Source organism: Vulpes vulpes, chromosome 5, assembly GCF_048418805.1.
Source record: "Vulpes vulpes isolate BD-2025 chromosome 5, VulVul3, whole genome shotgun sequence".
Lineage (NCBI taxonomy): Eukaryota > Metazoa > Chordata > Mammalia > Carnivora > Canidae > Vulpes > Vulpes vulpes.
Window position 1 is genome coordinate 120,035,864 of NC_132784.1, and position 20,806 is coordinate 120,056,669.

Sequence of the window (20,806 nt, forward strand, 5' to 3'; positions counted from 1 at the left end):
TCTTAGAAGAAAATATAGGCAATAACTCCTTTTTAAAAAAAAAATACTATTTGGTTTTAGATTTATTTATTTATTTATTTATTTATTTATTTATTTATTTATTTATCTGCAAGAGAGGGTGAGTGGTGTGGTGGGGCAGAGGGAGAGTCTTAAGCAGACTTGCCACTGAGCACAAGGCTCCATTTCACAGCCCTGAGATCATGACCTGAGCCAAAACCAAGACTCTGATGCTTAATTTATTGCACCACCCAGGTGTCCCAGGCAATAATTCCTTTGACATCAGCTGTAAAAACATCTTCTAGATCTGTCTCAAGGAAGGGAAGGGAAGGAAAAGGGAAACAAAAGCAAAATCCCAAAATCAAACATTTGGGACTACACCAAATTAAAAAGCTTTTATACAGTGAAAGAAACAACAAAAACAAACAAACAGAAAACCCAAAAGGCAACCTACTAAATAGGAAAAGATATTTACAAATGATTTATCTGATAAGGAGTTAATATCAACATATCTCTTAATGTGACCATAAAGTATATTTCTAGAGGGCTATTTGTGAAAATTACATGATTTTGGAAGTCTTAGCAAAACACGTTTTCCACTGGTGATGTCTTTAAAAAAAAAAAGCTGTTTTTATCATATCTCAATTTTTTAGCTTTTGACCTATATCGGTAACCATATTGTGGGGATAAAAATACAATTGATTGTTTCTATTATATTTTCCTGTAGAACATGATATGTGGGTGACAGTGGATTTGGTAACTACTAGCCATGTCCCAGGGAATACTGTTTCTGAGCACTTACTTCACATAGTCTCCAATAGTTTAGTCCAGAGAGTGATTCCAGAGCTCCATGTGCATTCTCTAAAGGCCGATAAGATTTCTCCTGTTATTTGAAATGTCATGTCAATAGCCAATGCTTTTGAATGTGTAACACTGTCCGCCACATGATTATGAAGATAACAGTTCAAATTGGCCAATTAACTTTTTAATCTATCAATTCAACTTATGCACTATGTTTCTCTCACAGGGCAGTTACTACTCTAAGATTTCATTAAACAACTCAACACATGTTGGTTTATTGCATTTTAAATACAACGTGATATTTTTTGGTTTCCTATTGGAAACCACTGAATAGTTTCCCAAAACTGTCAGCAATGTGATTTCTAGCCATATGTTGCATTTTGCTACCAAGTTCCATTGAAAAGGAAATATCTTAATCCTTTTTATTTGTATTTTCTACTTTGGATTTATAGTAAACAATTCCTTTTTCCCCTGAGACTTACGCAGCATTTTAATTTGCTTTCATTATTGTCTTCTTTGGAATTTTATGATTCATACCACATTCAGGAAACAATTGTTTCTTGAAAGTTATTTATTTATAATAAAAAAAAAATTATTAGAGAGAGAGCACACACAAGCAGGGAGAGGGGCAAAGAAAGAGGGAGAAGCAGATTCCTCACTGAGCAGGGAATCCAACAGGGAGCTCGATCCCAGGACCCTGAGATCATGATCTGAGCCTAAGGCAGATGCTTAACCTACTGAGCCACCCACGCACCCCTGGAAGTCATTTTTACATGTTTTGAGGTGAAATAATAGGTTTTACAAAAATCTCTGTTATATCCAAATTGTTTTTCCATCTCTAGCCATTTTTTAAATCTCTAATTTTTTGTATTAATAAGGCAACTTGAGGTACATAGATAAATTATTTTAACAGAATGTGTTCTTATAATAGATTTAAATTTTAATGAATTTTTGAAATACTAGTCGTTTTTCAAGTTAGCACTTTACCTTATAGGCATTTTATGCATGTATTTACTCTCACACAAATAATTTTAGGCATTAATATTTCTTTTGTTCTTTAATAAAATGACATATATTAATACTTGTAGGAATATGAAATATAGATGATGGTAACTAAATTATTCAAAATTTTTTAAAAATCAGGTTATTTGCAACAAATTACACAACAAAAAAAAACCACTATTTTAAATAAGAATGATTTACTATGCACATAGTACATGTAGAATTAGGCATATTCCTGAGGAAAAAATGACCCTATACTTACAGTGTGCACACTCTAATACAAAAACATCTATTATCCAATATTTAATCCAAGAATTAAATATTATAATAAATATTTTAATTAAAATTGGTACAAATAAATAATAAGCATAATGTAGGAAAAGGATCAGAATAGTATTGGTTTGGATAGTCAAATATCCTATGGATGGTTTGTCAGAGAAGAGGTGAGAAGGAAGAAACAAAGAAAGCCGTGTTTTCAGAATAAAAGATGAAGATGACCTATGAAGAACTGCAAGGATAACTACACAGATAAGGTCATGGGATGGTGGAAGATGTCAAGGACTGGTGAATTCTTGCATTGCCCCAGTGTACCTTGCACTATTTCTCCTCTCTTGTGCATTTGCACATTTTGTTTATTAATATTTACATCCCTTCCCTGCTCATTCATTTCTCTATGATTTCTTGGAATACTTTACACCTTTAAATGTCAAGTCAATACTGACTTCTTCTTTGAAGGTTTTCCTGACTCATCTGGAAGACTTGGGAATTTATTTCTCCAAATTCTAGTTGGTTTCCATTAGAATCACTGTTCTGTTTAGAAAACCCACTGGTTCTCAATCTTGGCTACACGTTGAAATCATCAAGAAAAATTTAAATATATTGATGCTTCAACTTCACCCTCAGAAACTCATATTTAAGTGGTGTAGGAGTATGTAGGTCATTGCAACTTATTTTTTTTAATTTTTAAATTTTTATTTTTTGATTTAAATTCACTTTGCCAACATGCAGTATAATACCCAGTGCTCATCCCATCAAGTGCCCTCCTCAGTGCCTATCACCCAGCTACCCCATCCCCCCACCCATCTCCCTTTCCACAACACTTTGTTTCCCAGAGTTAGGAGTCTCTAATAGTTTGTCTCCCTCTCTAATTTTTCCCACTCAGTAATTAAATCTGCAGTCCCAGGTGATTCTAAAGTTCAGCAAAATTTGAATACCACTGTATGTGAGTTAGTAGTTATATTTGAGTCATCCACATAAAGCTTCCCCATACTCATGTGAATCTATGGATTTGTACAGAAGTGGCTTCTTTATTTTCAGTGTAGTGGTTGGAATCCTGAATTGTACGGTGCTAGGTTTTGGGTATCATAAAAGATCAGGTTATGATCATGAAGTTGTGTGGAGGAGTGGGGGTTAAAAATAGAACTACCCTATGATCCTTATTTGCATCACTAGGTATTTACTCAAAGGATATGAAAATACTAGTTCAAAGGGACACATGCACCCCTATTATGCCCAGATGCTTATTGCAGCATCATCAACAATATCCAAATCAAGAAAAGGACCCAAATGTCCATTGACTGATGAATGGATAAAGAAGATGTGTGTGTGTGTGTGTGTGTGTGTGTGTGTACAATGGAATATCACTTAGTCTTATAAAAGACTGAAATCTTGCCATTAGCAATGATGTGGATGGAGCTAGAGTGTATTATGCTAAGTGAAATAAGTCAGAGAAAGACAGAAACCATGGGATTTCACTCGTGGAATTTAAAAAATGAAACAGATGAACACTGGGGAATAAAAAGAGAGAAGCAAACCATAAAACAGACTCTTAACTACAGAGAACAAACTGAGGGTAGATGGAGGGGAGGTGGGCATGGGATGGGCTAAATCGGTGATGAGTATTAAGGAGAGCACTTGTGATAGGCACTACGTATTATATGTAAGTGATGAATCACTAAATGCTACTCTTGAAACTAATATTACACTATATATTAACTAACTGGAATTTGAATAAAAACTTGAAACTACAAAAAAGAAAGAAGAAGAGAAAAAATAAAGTAGTGCTACTGACTGCATGTTTGTGTTCTCCCAAAATTCACATAATGAAACCCTAAGCCACAGTGTGATGGAATTAGGAGGTTGGGCCTTTGGAAGGTAGCTCTATAATGAGGATGGAGTCTTCATAAATGGGATTAGTGTCTTGATAAAAGAAACCCTGGAGAGCTCCCTTCCCCCTTTTGCCATGGGGTGGACACAGCAAGCAAACCTGTGAACCAGGAAGCGGAGCCTCAGCAGACAGCAAATCTGCCCATGCCTTGATCTTGGACTGTGAAAATGTTTGTCGTTTATAAGCCATCTAGTCTATGGTATTTTGTTATAGCAGCTTAGACAGACCAAGACAGTGGTAAGAGGACAGCTGCACAGAACACAGGTGAAAAATAGAGATGCCTGTAGCCTAGCGGTACTGCCTCCCTTCTTTGGTTACATAAATCCTTTGATTCTCTCCATCTTGAGCAGAGACATCACTTCCCTTGGAAAGTGTCCCCTGACTTCCCCAAACTATGTTAAGTTCTTGATTCTCACTTAACCTTGTGCTTCTTATAACACTATAATGCACATACAACTATTCTCTATATCTGTCTTCGCCACCAACAACCCATAGTTCCCTGAGAACAAGAAATATGTTCCTTTTCTTTTATTTTTTTAAAGATTTTATTTATTTATTTTTCAGAGACATAGAGAGAGAGGCAGAGACACAGGCAGAGGGAGAAGCAGGCTCCACGCAGGGAACCCTATGTGGGACTTGATCCCAGGACCCCAAGATCAAGACCTGAGCTGAAGGCAGACGCTCAACTGCTGAGCCACCCAGGCATCCCGAAATATGTCTCTTTTAAAAAAAATCACTGATCCCTAGAGTCTATTCAATACCCAGCACATTCTAGGTACATGAACAGTAAATATTGAATAAATAAAGTAGCATAAATAATAAATCATCATTTTCATAATTTTGCATAGATTGGCTTCATCACTCAAAAGTAGCTCAGCTACTGCAGAAGGCACTGGCTCTTGGCCCCAAAAATAGAATTTAATTTCAAAAATTGAGAAAAGTTTGAGGTCCTATGAAACGTCAACAATAGAGAAATAACATCCATTTTGATCAAGTAAGTTCAGATTTTCATGGGTAATGTTATACAGCTTTGTTCTGGTTTTTCATTCTTTATGCCATATCATATGAACTGAGTGCCAAACTATGAGGCCCCCTTGTTCTATCCTGGGAACATCATCTGGGCAGGCATGGGATTAGTAGATCTACGAAATCAAAGAGGGTTCTGTGATGTGATAGGCCCTTTGGAATTTGAGGATCAGGTTTCAAAAGCGTCAGGCCTTGGCTGGCAATTCTTGGCAGTGATGCACCAGACTCAGAATAGGAAACACAGAACCACTTAGACTGGACTCGAGAAAATAACAGGACTAGAGTTCTGATGACCTGTGTTGTCAAACTCTCTCCTCTCTTATAGCTGTTCTAAGAGAGATTCTCCATAAGCTCTTCTAAAAATACCCCCGTAAAAATACCTTTTGGTAAGTGACATTTTTTATTAACTAGTTCATTATCAGTTTAAACTTTGGGACTTGACACTATTCCTTTGATAATTTATTTTAGAATTTTTAGTGGTATAAATGGAGTAGTAATTAAAGATAAATTAATTTGCACCTCTATACTAGCCGTGAGTGAATGTGTAGATCTCCAAAAATTAATAAATCATTAGTTAATTACCCAAGCCAAACACATAACCAGGCAAAAACTTCTGGAATTTTATGAGCATTTGCTTTCAGAATTATTTTCTAGAATTTGACCCTTGTTATATGTACTGGTTGTAAAGAGTTCTATTCCAGATTCCATAAAGTGTAGATTTAGTAGTGCTCTCTAGAAAATTGAGCCAAAAGTTTTTTACTATATCTTTTTCCTCCTAATAAAGAAAGTTACTTACTGACTAAAACCCTTATTAAGAAAGCAAAGGGGATTCCAGGGGACAGAAGTGAAATGCAATAAACGTTAGAGAAATTCAAAGAAATTTTTAAAACAGAAAAATATTTTTAAAAATGTACTGTATATTATACATGTATTATGGGAATACATGGTTTGCCTACTTTATTGGGTTTTTTTGTGGGTTCGAGTTTAATGTATTTTCTGAAGTTTTTCTAGAATTGATCCTTACAACATTCACAGACTGTAACTAAATATTGTGTGAGGACTGAGTAAGAATGACCCTAAAATGACAGCATGATAATAAACCAGGTAACATTTTGTTGGAGCTCTAGGCAAAAATAAGGATTTTAAGTATGAGATTGGTAAAGCTCTTTAAAACAACAAGGAACCATCCTTAGTTGAAGTGCAGGTGTTCTCCCATAATAGGCAATTTCAAACTTCCAACGGTTCACCTACTGGCTATCACAATTCCTGAATATTTAACAACCATATCTTCCTGGGCATAACATGCCTCCACCCTGAACTCACTAGTTTGTCTTTAAAAAAAAAGAAAAGAAAGAAAGAAAGAAAGAGAGAGAGAAAGAAAAGTAAAAGAAGCATGTACACATAAACAGAGACAGAAAAGATTATTTAAATTATCATTATTTTGACATCAAAAACATTCAGGGAAGTCTAATAAAAAGCCCTTGTGGTTCTCATGCGCTTGTCTCTATGCTAACTCAAGTGGTGTTCTGGGAAGTGTTTAAGAACCAGGTTGGTGAGAGGACACATTCTGTAGCATATACTCCCATTATGGCTGATTTAAAATTACCAACCTGATATTAATGAGTAGAATTGAAAAATGATGTTTAGTAATACACCATTAGATAGTATTTTTACCATAGAAAGACAATAGATTTAAAGAGCCCCAAAGCATAAATGATAGCAGTATGTAGTAAAATAACTAGGAAGTCATAAGTTCTAGATGGGCATTACTTTTGCTTTTAATATAATTGAATTATAAATGTATATAATTAAAATTTTAATAATGACTATGTGGATAATTATCTCCCAAAACTCCTGAAATTTAACCCTTTCTACAAGGCCAATACAAGCCTACTCAAAATTCTACTATCTTTTACCCCCCTACCTGCCTCCGTAACAATCATATAAAATAATGGAAAGACTTGGAACCTACACCAAACTGAGAGACTTCTACACAGAGAGAGGCCAAAGGGTCACTGGCATGAATCTGCCAGAACTTGTACCCAAGGCCACTACCAGGATATCCTATGAGAGTTTCCTATCCCTTTCTATAAACAACAACAGAGCGAGGCTTTGATCATCTGTCATCTTAGGCCCAAAGATGTCATCAAGTTTAAATCCAAAAATAATGATGCTGGATATAGGAATAGGAATGTAAGCCAAGACCAGTCACATCAGATACATTCTGCTCTCTCTTGTCTCTCCATTTCCTGAAAGCACCTGCTGACAAATGCTCGTCCTGCGAACAGAGCCCAAGATTCAGAATGCGAAATGCTCTAATGATTGGCCACAGCTCCCTGGGAGCAGACTGCTATCTTCTCAGCTAAGATTTTGCTCTGCTCCAGGCACTATGATACACTCATAAAACAGATGTTCTCATTTAATCTTGCTACTTTATAAAATATAAGTCTTAGATTTCCATTTTTAATAAGAAGAAACTAAAGCTGGGTGCCTGAGTGGCTCAGTTGGTCCAGTGATCACCTCTGGCTCAGATCATGATCTCAGGGTCCTGAGATCAAACCCCAAGTTAGGGTGCCTACTCAGACGGAAGTCTGCTTCTCCCTCTCCTTCTGCCCCCCATCTGTGCTCTCTCTCTCCCTTTCTCTCAAATAAATAAAAATAAAACTTTCAAAAAAAAAAAAAAAAAGAAAGAAACTAAAGCTTAGAGAAACTATATGACTTGTCAGGACCCACAGGTAATAAATGACAGAGTAAGGCTGTGAGGCTTCAGAAACCGTACTTCTCACGATTTTACTATCCTGTGTGAGAAAATCATGATGGTGTTTATGATAATAACGATTGAAATTTTTTGAGTGATATTTATATATTAAGTACTATTCCAAGCACTCTACTTGTACTTACTCATCTAATCCTCATGACAACTGGACATTAATTAGCACATTTCCTCAATTCTAAGATATTATTAACTGTAAACTCACCACCATTCAAAGAAAAATAGGAGCATGACACCTACTATGGTAAACGTCATATGGATTATACTATGCATCTTATTTTATTTAATATTTATTTATTTATTTTTAAAGAATGGGGAATGAGAGAGAGAGGAGGGGCAGTAGAGAATCTTAAGAAGGCTGTATGCCCAGCATGAGCCCAACTCGGAACTCGATCTCACAAACCTGAGATCATGACCTGAGCTGAAATCAAGATTCAGATGCTTAACCACCTGAGCCACCCAGGGACCCTATACTATGGATCTTAAATTATTAAATATTTTTAAACATAGAGCTTATGTCAGAGGACCAAAGAAATATGATACATTAGCCCCTGTATTAACAAGGGCACCAAAGGAAGGAAATCTGTATCAGGAAGCACAAGATGTGGGGGAAAATGGGATACAGAAGCTCTAAATTACTTGAAGACCATTCAGTTTCTCTAAGTTTCTGAATACACTGCTATTCACTACTCTGACATCCTCTTCTGCCCTCCTCTTCCGTATTTAAGGACCCTGTGATCATATTGAGCTCAACTGGATACTCAGGATGATCTTTCTATTTTAACATCAAAACACTAACAACCTTTACTCCATCTGCAACCTTAAATCCCCTTGGCCGTGTAACCTGACATATTCACAGGTTCCATGGATTAGGACATGGACATCTCTGGGGGGCTGTTATGCCACCTACCACAATGACCAAACTGCAGAAACACAAAGATGTAGCTGTCTTAATTTTAACTTAAAAGCAAATCTAGAGAAGAATTCCAGTCAGTCTTGCTAAGGCCACCTGCCCATTCTTGTGTCAAGGATGGGATTGAGAGCCAGACAGTATAATCGGCAACCCCAAAGACAGTCACGTACGTTTTGGTGAGATGAGCAGTTGAGAAGAGGGGATTGCTTTTCTCAGAAGGAAGGAAAGGTGCTAGGAAGAGCAAACAATGGCTGGCCAGTGTACTACCATTTTACCTTGATCTCTTGCTACTCGCTTTTGGGTATGAGATGCTCTAGACACACCACAATGCTAGCTGGTTCCTCCCCTTTAATTTTCATACAACCCTTCATATCTTCTCTCCACAGAACAGCCTTCCTGTCATTCTCTGCCTATAGAAATCTTCATTCTTCTGATTATATCTCAATGCTAGTTCTTTTAGAAGAGAAGTAGGTTTCTGGAACTGCTTAGTTCTCACATAGTCAAGCCATTTACCACTGTATGAAAGGTTTAACAATAACATTGCCATTATTTTGAGAGCAAATGTTGTCCTTTCTCATTGCTTGAATGTTTCAGAAACACTCTTTAACTCTTTGACTTGGAAAAATTCATTTGTATTTGTCTCCTCTGTCCTTGTATTGTCCTCTGCTTCAAGTATTATTGCAAATGCTTTCCAAAAGTCCAGGATATTTGATTTTGCTTTAGAGTGATTTATGAATGCCAAAGAGTCCAAATCTCTTTTCCTACAACGCTAATAGAAAATAGTGACAGTGCCACGCCTCCAAGCCATTTGACTTGTTTTTGCAAAGGGAAATTTAATCCTCAAAGGGTATGTTTTTTTTTTTATTAGAAATGAAGTCACTGAATCAAAATTAGATTTTAGTAGGAATTATTTTCTAAAACAAATGATTAAATTCTGACAAAAATCTTTAAAAATAGTATTTTGGCATAGGCTTCATCATGTGTTATTTTTGTATAAAATGAATTTTATCTTAAGCATATGAACATCAGTTCACTGATTCAACAGAGTTCTAAACCAACAGAATACTATGTTCTCAGAAAAAGGTGTCATCTTATTATAAGGAGGCAAATGCAAAAGCCAACTCTTATTTTTAGGCAAACGAGATGATGTATGAAGTCAATATTTGGCAAAACAAATCAATTAAATTCTCTGAAAGCAGTGAAGAATGTCAAAATGATGACAAATAGCATAGAGGTTTGTTTTTTTACGCCAGAGATTTTATCCATGGGATAGATCCAAGGCTAACTTTTTAAACTTTTTAACTCTTCTAATAATTGTGCGTACTTATGACTTATTGTCTTTCTAATAACATAATGTTAATATCCACATGAATAATTTACTAGGAAAATAGTTTTGCTTTTCAGAAAAAAAAAATCATAATAAACTGCCTCCCACCCCTGTTAGATTTTATACTATTTGGACCAGTATTTTTACAATAATTAGATATCTACTAACAATTTTCTTCTTAAATTACTTAATTTGAACTTAAATTACTTGAATGTAAAACAAAAATTTGGTGGATCTTGACAAAATTCACTTTCGTAAAATTCTTTGTAAAAGTAGTTCGTTCTTTTAAATCAGTGGCTTGCAAATAGCTGGGAAACTACTTCCTACATTCAGGCTGATTAACGGACACCTCCTTTATTTTACATTTAAAGGCTGAAACTCCTTAGGGCTGTCTCCCAAACCTTCTTCCTTTTCCAATCTGCATTTTACTTTATATCTTCATTCATTGCTTTATTATCTTCATTTATCCTCTGTATGCGGTAGATTCTAAAAAATAGAAATCTGAACCCTGTAACTGTCATCTGAGCTTCACACTAACGTCATTTGCCTACGACAGCTCCTCCCAGATGTACTATAGCTACCTCGCATTCAGGGGCTCACATTCAGTGAGCACGTGATTTTCCCATAGCCAGCAGGCCTGCTCCTGTGTCCCACTGTCAAAAAGAGACTTTGACATCCTCCTCGTTGCTTAAGCCAGAAAGCAGATAATCACTTTTGATACTTCCCTCTTCCTTAAGCTTCCTATCCAATATAGCATCAAGTCCTGTCAATTCTATATCAAATATATTTCAAATATTTTCAGTTTTCCTGTGCTAACTGGATTCCCACATCACATTATCCATCTCCAAGCTATAATTCCGTACCAAGAAAAATCTGATGAGATCAATGTTCTATTCAATTTTTTTCCTCTTGAAGGAAAGAGAAAATGCCTACCCATTGTTTTTATAATAAAATTCAAAATCCTGAATATGACCTACAAAGTCTGATTAGTCTTTATATAGCTATACTCAGCATAAGACATGTTCGCCCTAGGTTTCTACTTTCCAGCCATATCTGCCTTTTTCATATCCTTGAATGTGTTCTATGCCATGCAACCCTGGGGCATTTGTGTAGAAACCCCCCTAAGCCTGAAATGCTCTGTCATCCCCCTTCACCTAACTAATTCCTGCTAAATAACAGTTCCTCATAGAAAATTTACCTGGTTAGATTGTATTATTCTATTCTATGCTTTCTTACCCTCAAGCCTCAAAGTTATAGGGTCACCTGAGTGGCTCAGCGGTTAAGCATCTCTGCTTTTGGCCCAGGGCATGATCCTGGAGTCCCGGGATCAAGTCTTGCATCGTGTTCTTCATGGGGAGCCTGCTTCTCCCTCTGCCTGTGTCTCTGCCTCTCTCTCATGAATAAATATACAAAATCTTTTTTTTTTAATGTACATTTAAAAAAGTGTCAAAATTATAATGACATAATTATCTGATTATTTGTACCTTATGTTATGGCATGCTAGTTACTTTCTTTTCTTTGTCCTGGGAACATAATTATCTGATTATTTGTAATATATGTTATTGCACATTAGTTATTTTCTTTCTTTGCTCTGGGAATATAAACTCTATAAGAGATTATATCTGTCTTTTGTGTCAACTCTACTTCCACAATCTTTTACACAGAGATCATCAATAAATATTTGTTGAAGAGATAATAAATAAATGCATAATAGGATGCTGTTTAATGTGTTACCCTCTTCTAAAGCAGTTTACTTTTTTTTTCTTTTTTTTTTTTTTTAGCAGTTTACTTTTTTAAGGGAATAATTCTAATGGCATGGCTTTCTTCTAAATTTATATCCATAATTCACTTTTCTTAATCACCTGATATTTCTCAGTCCTATTCTAACTTTGTTCTAAAGATAATAGCCAGCTCATCCCCAGGCAGATCTACAGCCATCACTACATTTCAATAAATTTAAAAACTGGTATCTATTTGGAATGCTGTATAACAGAAAACTTTTATCTTTAATGCACTGAGCAATACTCAGCTAGCAATTAGAAGGTTCCATTAATGCTCTTTCTTACATGTACGTTCTGCTGTCCCCTCAACTTTGGTTTGCTTGTGGCTTCCAGTGACTTCTGGAACTTCCAAAATGATGTTGACAAAGAGTTCTTCAAAGAGCCAGAGTTCAGTGAGGACTAATTAAAGAAAAAAAAATTCGAAATTGAATTATCTTCATAGCCTCAACAAACCATAATCTTTCAAAGGATAGCAACCATATCTTTTCCTTAGTAGAGCAACCTAAAACAGTTTAGACATTCAGTGTTTTTGTTGGCTTCTGAAAAGCCAAATGAGTAAATAATTATCTCTGTCTGGGAAACACAGGGAAGACTTCTAGATGTGATAGCATTTAAACCAAATCCCAAAACTGAGAAGAAATGGTAATGAGAAAGAGAAAGCTATTCCAGCTAAGGGAAAAGCAAAGGCAAAGGCGTAGAGATGTGAAAGGGAATCATGTGCTGATACTGAGTTGATTTAGAGCACGCTGAGGTTGAGACCCATCAGGAGACAGGGGAAGAGGCTGTTGCAGTTATGTCGGAGAGCCCTCCTCCCTGAGAAAGAGTTTACCTCTTATCTAATACAAAATTGTGTGCCAAACAAGACATAAACAGGGAAGTGGAATATACAGATTTATTTTTTTAAAAAAAGAAACATTATTGGTATTTTGAAGAATGGACAAAAAGGATGAATGATGACCGTTACTGGAGCAAATAGATTTTCTCTTTTTTGCCCATTCCTGTAAATCACAGGCACTTGGATACATGACTCAAATAAAATTTCTGCAGAAAATGTCAATCCAACAACGATGTCTACCATATGTGGAAAGGGTGTGGTGCATGAGTTACAGGAACATCAACACATTTGGTAGAGGGTGAGGTTCCTGAGGCAGCAGTGCCAATAGCATGGGGATATTTGCAGTGGGAACCAAATGGGGTACTTGAACTGAAGAGATATTTTGGAAGCTAACAGCAGTATGGCATCTTGAAAAAGATAATTAAGAAATAGTAATAAGAAGCACCTTTCTTGAGTCTGAGAGAACATTTGCCCATTCCTATACTTTGGTTTTGGTACAGATGGGACTACTAATAAAATAGAGATGAAAGGAAGAGTTTCTTCTGCATTCTCTCTACATTTCAGCATCTCTAACATCTTTTTATTGTATTGTATAAAACTTTTCCCTTTTTGTTTTGTTTTTAGAGACCATCTTTCTAGATTAGCAGCAACAATTTGCTTTTGGAGGTTCTCTTGGGACAAAAATAGAATTTGGGTTAAAAGGAAAGAATATAGCATTTATAGAACCTAGCTAATATATTTCATATATGAATCACCATGTTATTTATTAAAGCAACAAACGTTTGTCCAGTAACTCTTTTGAATCATTTTGTTTACTAAAGTCAGTAAACATTTGTTCACTGATTCTTTATTACCTGAGTACATACTCAATAATCCAAGGGAGGAAAAAAGAAAAAGAAGTATCATAGTCCCTCCCCTGGAAAGGGGTGTTTTCCATATTCTCAGAGTAAAATTAACTACTTAGAAACTATCCCTCACCCATAGCCTTCAAAGCCAACGTATTAACCACTATTTGTTCATAGGAAGGAAGTGGTTCCATCTGGGGCTAACAGCCAAGAATCTTGCATTCCATTCCATTCATTGCTTCTGTTACAGATTTATTGAGCAATATTAAATAGAAACTCTGAAGATTTTCCCTTTGTCCTTCTGAGTGGGCAATGCACTGGAAATTCCACTAATGTGGGCATGGCTTGGGGCATGACAAATAAATAGGTGGAGACCAGAAATACATCTCTGGCACGTCTCAGGAATGTCCCTAGAGATGGTTCATTACTGAGTAGCTGAGCTGAGACATGACTCAGCCAGAGTTTCTGCAGTGGGCTGTCTGGGGCAGCTATGAAAGTGCTGGCAAGAGCCATGGATCAACCAGTGTTTCCTGGATATAGAAGAGAAAACTGAGCCTCCTATTTAGAATCAGGCCTCTTAAATTGCAATCTGATTATGACAAACTTTTTTGTCAACACTGCAATATTAAGAAGAGAAGAAGTCTTCTATCTCCTTAGAGTAACTTCTTCAAATATTATAAATGTGTTTGATGCACATTTAAAACAATTTTTATTTAATCTGCAGACATTAGAACTTTTCTTTGGAATGGATTTGTTGGAAATATACCTTGTTTTAACAGTTGAATAGTGAAGAAATCCTCTGTTGGCAAAGAGATAACTAAGGGATATGTAAACTTGTCTCTTTTTTAAAAAAAATTATTTCAGAGAGAGAGAGAGAGTGTACAAGCAGAGACAGCAGCAGTGGGAGAGGGAGAAGCAGGCTTCCTTGTTGAGCTGGGAGCCTGACATGGGGCTGAATCCCAAGGCCCCAGGATCATGACCTGAGCCAAAGGCACATGCTTAACTGACTGAGCCACCCAGGGCCCCTGTAAACTTGTTTCTTAGGAAATGAACACTATATTGGAAATGGAAGAAAGGTGAAAGGAGAAAAGAGAGAGAGATGGAAGGTGACCAAACAACAGAACAGAGAGGATAAAAGATTCTATTGAACAGGAGTGATTAAAAAATGGCGCTTATATAATTTTTTCCTTGGAAGTGATATGGTATTCACATAGAAATGCATTTTGCATTGGGCTTTTGATAGTTTGGTATTTGTTTGAGACTGTGGTCAGTCTCTGATGTGAAGAAATTTAAAAATTTCTCTCCATTATGCATCATTGTGCTTTTCAGTGCCTGATTTTTTATGACAGAAACTGGGCAATTAAGACCAAGTGCAATCATTCCATTTAAACTTATTGGGCAATAGTTGCATGATCTTCTGTTTATAGGAATTTGTGTGTCAAAGCTCATGTGACAATTTCTTTATGGCACTGAAGGAAGACTGTAGTTGTCTTTTTGCTGTGTCCCTCCTGTCAGTCCTCAGTATACTCCTTATAGTGATGGGTTTGTATTTATGAATCAGAAGATGACTAGTTTCTAAAGACAAAGTTAAATTTAACCCTCCGTGAAGGTACCAGCTGTCCCCCAAGTAAGATAATTGCCATTACCCTCAGACCAAAAATTCCAGCTCTACCTAAGACAGAGCCTTGAAATGGGAATCCCCCAAGGGCCCCTTTTGATCCAGTGATCTCTTATCAGAGTATCAGTGGATTTCCACACACAAGAGTAGACTAAATTTCTTTTTCTTTTGTGATAAAAACCAAAGATTCCCAGAGGAGGCTATCCCAGACTCATTGTTCAAATCTAGCTTACATGTTCCTGGTTTATTAGCCAGGACATAGGAGAATGGTCACAGAACAGAACACAGTGAACAGATGGTAAATTTTATGGTACAGTTGACTCAACATCTGAGAAATTACGTAGTGGACAGTGTAGGGGCTCTTCACAGATCCGTTTGGATCCTTTTTACCATTCCTGTGTGGGGGTAATAGGGTGTTAATGGTTTGATGTGTATTCAACAATCTGTCTCCTACCTCTCAACAATGGCAGAAGACTGTCATATGCTATGAAAAGCAACTCCCTTGCCTCCAGTTGGGACACCTCTAAGGCATAGTGTATCCTTCAGAGCTCCCTGCAGGCTGAAGACTTATGCTTGAGACTACATCTGCACTGTTGCTTGGCTTTCCTCCCTTCTCTCTCCTGCTTCCTTCAACTCCCTAACCGGTATCCCCTGGGGCCACTTCCTTAATAAATCACTTCTGTCCTTGGCTCAGGGTCTGCTTCTTTGGAACCTGACCAAGACAAAAGAGGTAAATAAAAAGAGAGAAACAATGAAAATAGGAATTTCCAAGTGCAAGGTAGGAAAATAGATTACCAGAAGCCAGGATGGAAGAGAACAAGATAATCTGGAAAAAAAGGAGTAGAAGTAAGGTGAAGGAGGGGACAAAAACAAAGTTACTATGGTCTGGTACTACGGTATGTGGGGCCTTCATTGAGGGGTCTTGAAACATGATTAAATATGAGCCCTGAACTCAATGATTGGGGATAAATTTCCAACTTTGCCACTTCATAACTGTGTAACCTTTGGCAAGGTGTTTTACTGTCTAAGCCTCTATTTTTCCATCTATAAAACAAATCTAAGATGTTAACCCTTAGAAGTACTTTTACATATGGAAAGAAGCTTTATACCTAAAGGTATTTATTTCAGCATAATTTAAAGATGTGGTTCCCTACTGGGGAGTGATTTAGTTCCCCAGGGCACATTTGGCCATATCTGGAGACATTTTTGTCTTCACAACTTTGAGATGGGGAAGTTACTGGTTACTAGTGGATTAAAGGCCAAGATGCTACTATACATCTTAAATGCAAGAGAAAGCATCCCACCTCCATCCTCCACAAAATGCCAATAGTGCCAAGATTGAGAAATTTTTATTTAGAGGAACAAAAAACTGAAAGCTAACTAAATGTTTAAAAAAATGAAAAATAGAGAATGATTATAGTGCATCTTCTAGATGATATGCCATAACTGAAAATACATTATTTGTTAAAGATATTCATTGACTCCTATGACGAGATCATAATATAAAAAGTGCTGAGAATCTATAAATCATGTAAGTTCATTCATTCATTCAAGTCATAATTTTTGAGAGCTACCTCATGCCAGACACTGTACTAGGAAAATGATAGTTGTGAAAGAGATAAATATATTGCTATCATGAATTTACATTCTAGTAGAAAGAATCACAGAAAATGATAGATAGATGATAGACAGATAATAGATGATAGGTAGATGATAGATGATAGATAAAAAGAAGTTAAGGAAAAGTTACTCTTTAAGAACAAGACTATAAAGTAACTATAAAGTAAATGTCTGAAGAATTAAAATAATGAATAACTAAAATATGGCAAATAAATATGGATAAATGAACAAGAAGCAATTCTCTGAAGAGCTGACATTTTAACTGAGATCTTAATGACTAGAAGCATGCAAGAATGAAAGGGAGAGCATTCCCAGGCAGAAGACCTCAAAGTGAGAACAAATTCATCAGTTTGAAGAAGATAAATATGAAGAGCCAAAGAAAAGTATAGGTTAACATTGTAGACTATGGAGAAAAATAGACTTGAATTGGAATTCCTGCTCTGTGAGATATGAAGTGAGATGTTCATGCTCTCAAAGACTGTTTTTTCAACATTGCCTCCTCATCTATAATTGGGGATAAGAAAATTTCTCAGGGTCATGGTGAAAATTAAATCAGACAATAAATGTAAAGTGCTGTGCCTTAGGCTCTAATGCATATTAGTTTTATTCTAACAATTCACCAACCAACTCAAGCCTCAATTTCTATAGGTATAAAGAATAAACTGGACAACACAATCTCAAAGATCTCTTCTAATTCTAGGATCTAAATATTACAGACAATTTAGTAACAAAAGGCAGTTTGACCAGATATTAATTTAATCAAATATAAAAGTACTCTTTAGATAATACTATTTTTCCCAAAAGAAAAGCTAAAAGAAATCTTCTAGATTAAAGAAAGTATCTATTAATAAGTTGTATATAGTTATATTAATTATCAGAACCAAAATAGAGTGATTATATATATATTTTTTACATTTTTAAAATTTGTATTCAATTTGCCAACATCTAGTATAACACCCAGTGCTCATCCCATCAAGTGCCCTCCTCAGTGCCCATCACCCAGTCACGCTAACCCCCCACCCACCTCCCTTTCCACAACCCTTTGTTTGCTTCCCAGACTTTGGAGTCTCTCATGGTTTGTCTCACTCTCTAATTTCCCCCCCTCAGTTCCCCTCCTTTCCCTTATAATCCCTTTCACTATTTCTTATATTTCACGTACAAGTGAAACCATATGATAATTGTCCTTCTCCCATTGACTTACTTCACTCAGCATAATACCCTCCAGTTCATCTACATTGAAGCAAATGGTGGGGATTCATCTATTCTGATGGCTGAGGAATATTCCCTTGTATAAATAGACCACATCTTCTTTATCCATTCGTCTGTCAGAGGACATCATGGCTCCTTCCACAGTTTGGCTATTGTGGACATTGCTGCTGTGAACATTGAGGGGCAGGTGTCCCAGGATTTCACTACATCAGTATCTGTGGGGTAAATACACCACAGTCGTGCAATTGCTGGGTCATGGGGTAGCTCATTTTTAACTTCTTGAGGAACCTCCACACCATTTTCCAGAGTGGCTTATAAGCTTTGCTTTAATACATTTGCTTTTAATTTAACTTTATCTTTTCAAACAGAAGTAAAGATGGCCAAGTTTTTACAATAAGTAGTTTAAAAAGACAAGGCAATCACATAAGGAAACTCTATAAATACCCACATTGGAGAAAGACAAATTGGCTTAGACATCATTGAAATAGCTGCACATTAGACAGAGGCCATTCCTAACATTAGAAATGGCATCATATGGAATATTTAGCTCAGATGCACAGAGCCAAAATTGGTGCAGCAATATTCTTTTTGTACCATAATTAAAAATTATTTTATCACTAATTCATAATATCAGCAAAAGTGATTCACATATACTATCTCATCACATTGCAAAAAGAAATTAATAGAAGTGAGGAAGGTACTGGCTTTGTTTGACACAACTTAACTGAATGAACACCACAGGTCTAATGGGATACAGAAAGTCACATATAAATAAGATAATGTCAGGGTCAGGATCCACTTAAAATCCATTAAAATGTCATGGAAGTCACTGTTCCACTACACATGAGAAGGTAATTGTGCTGTCTGGTGATGAAAAGAAATATCCTTACAAGGAAATGTAGAGGCTTGCATAGTCTCTAAGACTAGAGAACACATAAACAATTTTACCTGCATGTGTTTAGTACGTATGTTCTTATTTATTATTTATACATTAATTTATTAAATTAGAAGGCATAGTGTCTAATGAAACCCTATTTAGGTTATCCTATCATAGGTGAACTTAATTCACTTCAAGTGAATTAACGGGGTGGGAGGAGCTTTTTTCAAAATGGTGGATGGAACATTCATATTTATATCCTTTCCCAGTTAACTTTAAAGTGATATTGAAGGGATATGTAGCAACCCACTGAGCAGAATGGGGCTATTCATGAGATTTTGACACACATCTAGAAGACAGAAAGCATATGCTAAAGTGGCACTATTGCAAAAGGGTAAAAAAAACTGTGACCTAGAGAATACGGAGAGAAGGCAGCAGTTGGTGAAGAGAGAGTCAATATGTGCTGCAGGTTCAGAACTGGGGGTACAAGTAACTATAAAAAGTGGGAGATTAATTTAAAGTCAGTAGTTGGAATAATTGGCCCCCTCCATTTATCACAACAGAATATAGAAAACTTGGCAGGCAGCTTTTTAACTCTAAGATCAAAAATTAACCTTTAGGGTTATTGCATGTCTGGAAATAGTCATCATCATAAGACCAGCTATCATAAGGCCATCTATATTCTGATATTTAAGGATCTGAGTATGTAGCAATCCAATTTTCTGACCTTATTACAAGCAGTCTGGCAATCAACAAATACCTCACTCATCAGAGAAACTCATAGTCATGAGTCTACAAAAAATGGATAACCAAAGTTCACAGGAAAGTTTAGAAAAATATGAAATATGAAAAAGCCAAAGTGAACAAACAAACAACCCTAGGGAAACACATAATTCACAAAAGAGAGAAAATAATTCATGCAAAAAAATAATAGGGTCATCAGACTTTTGTAAAGAATACACTGTACCCATCATATCAGAATAGGATTCTATGACAAAAGAACAATCAGAGAACAAAAGCGATCTCCTAGCAATTAATAAGTTATTGTCTGCAAATTCACTGTGAAATTTAGAATACAATGTCAAATATATTTCTCAAGAAGTCAAAAAAGATAAACTAAATAGAAGATGAATCCTACAGACAGAATATCAAACTAATAAAAATTCCTAGGAAGCATGAGGAGAGAAAATACTGGGAAGAGAATTAAAAATAAATTACTGGACAATCACTTCTGAGAGATAAAGGCATAAGTTTATAGACTAAAAGGGCTAAGTACTTAGTGGATTATGTGAAAAATATATACATTAGGAATATATTGTAAAATTTCAGTATGGCAAGGAAAAACAGGAGTTTGTGAAAGGCCAAACTGGTTAACCACAAAAGAATAATAGTCAAATGGTATCAGACTTCTTAACAAAATTGGATCCTGGAAGAAAGTGGTGTAATGCCCCCAAAGTTGACCAGTTTTCCTGCTGGAACATATGGAGATATGGAGAGAATGGTGGACAGAAAATTCATCACCTCACAGTTAACGTGTGAGAATATTCCTTTCCACGTGATCTTTTTAAAGGAGCTTAAGTGTGAGTTGCAGAAAAATGAAAGTATAAAATGGACAAACTAACATAAAAAGAGGAAGATGGGCATATGGAATGTAGAAAAAAGAGAATTGAAACCTTGAGAGTCACAGATATATACCAGAATATTTTATGGAGTAATCAGCCCAGATTGCAGCAGGAGAAGAAAGGGTAGTGGTGGGAATTACTTCATGAGAAAGAAAAAGAATTTCATGGGTTTTTTATTTTGAGAATTTTGAAGAACATAAAATATGACAAATGCAACCAAAAAAAGAGTTACTTTGAACTCCAGGAAAGATATAAATAATGGGATGAATGAATGAATGAATAACACTAGATAGAAAAGAAAACGTTATCACAGCATAACATGGTTCCATGGTAAATGCTTTTGGGTGGACATGAATAAAAAACACCTCATATTGCCTTTAGATTTCAAAAAGT

At 36.0% G+C, this 20,806-nt stretch overlaps 1 protein-coding gene across 1 annotated transcript in view; it reads left to right on the forward strand.

The window, feature by feature from the left end:
• Positions 1 to 5,204: 5,204 nt before the first annotated feature.
• SEMA3C (semaphorin 3C) overlaps positions 5,205 to 20,806 on the forward strand; it is a 208,708-nt gene continuing 193,106 nt past the window's right edge. The window contains exon 1 of the mRNA XM_072759820.1: positions 5,205 to 5,379. The gene's annotated coding sequence lies outside the window, so the exon portion shown is untranslated. The remainder of the gene's footprint in view (positions 5,380 to 20,806) is intronic.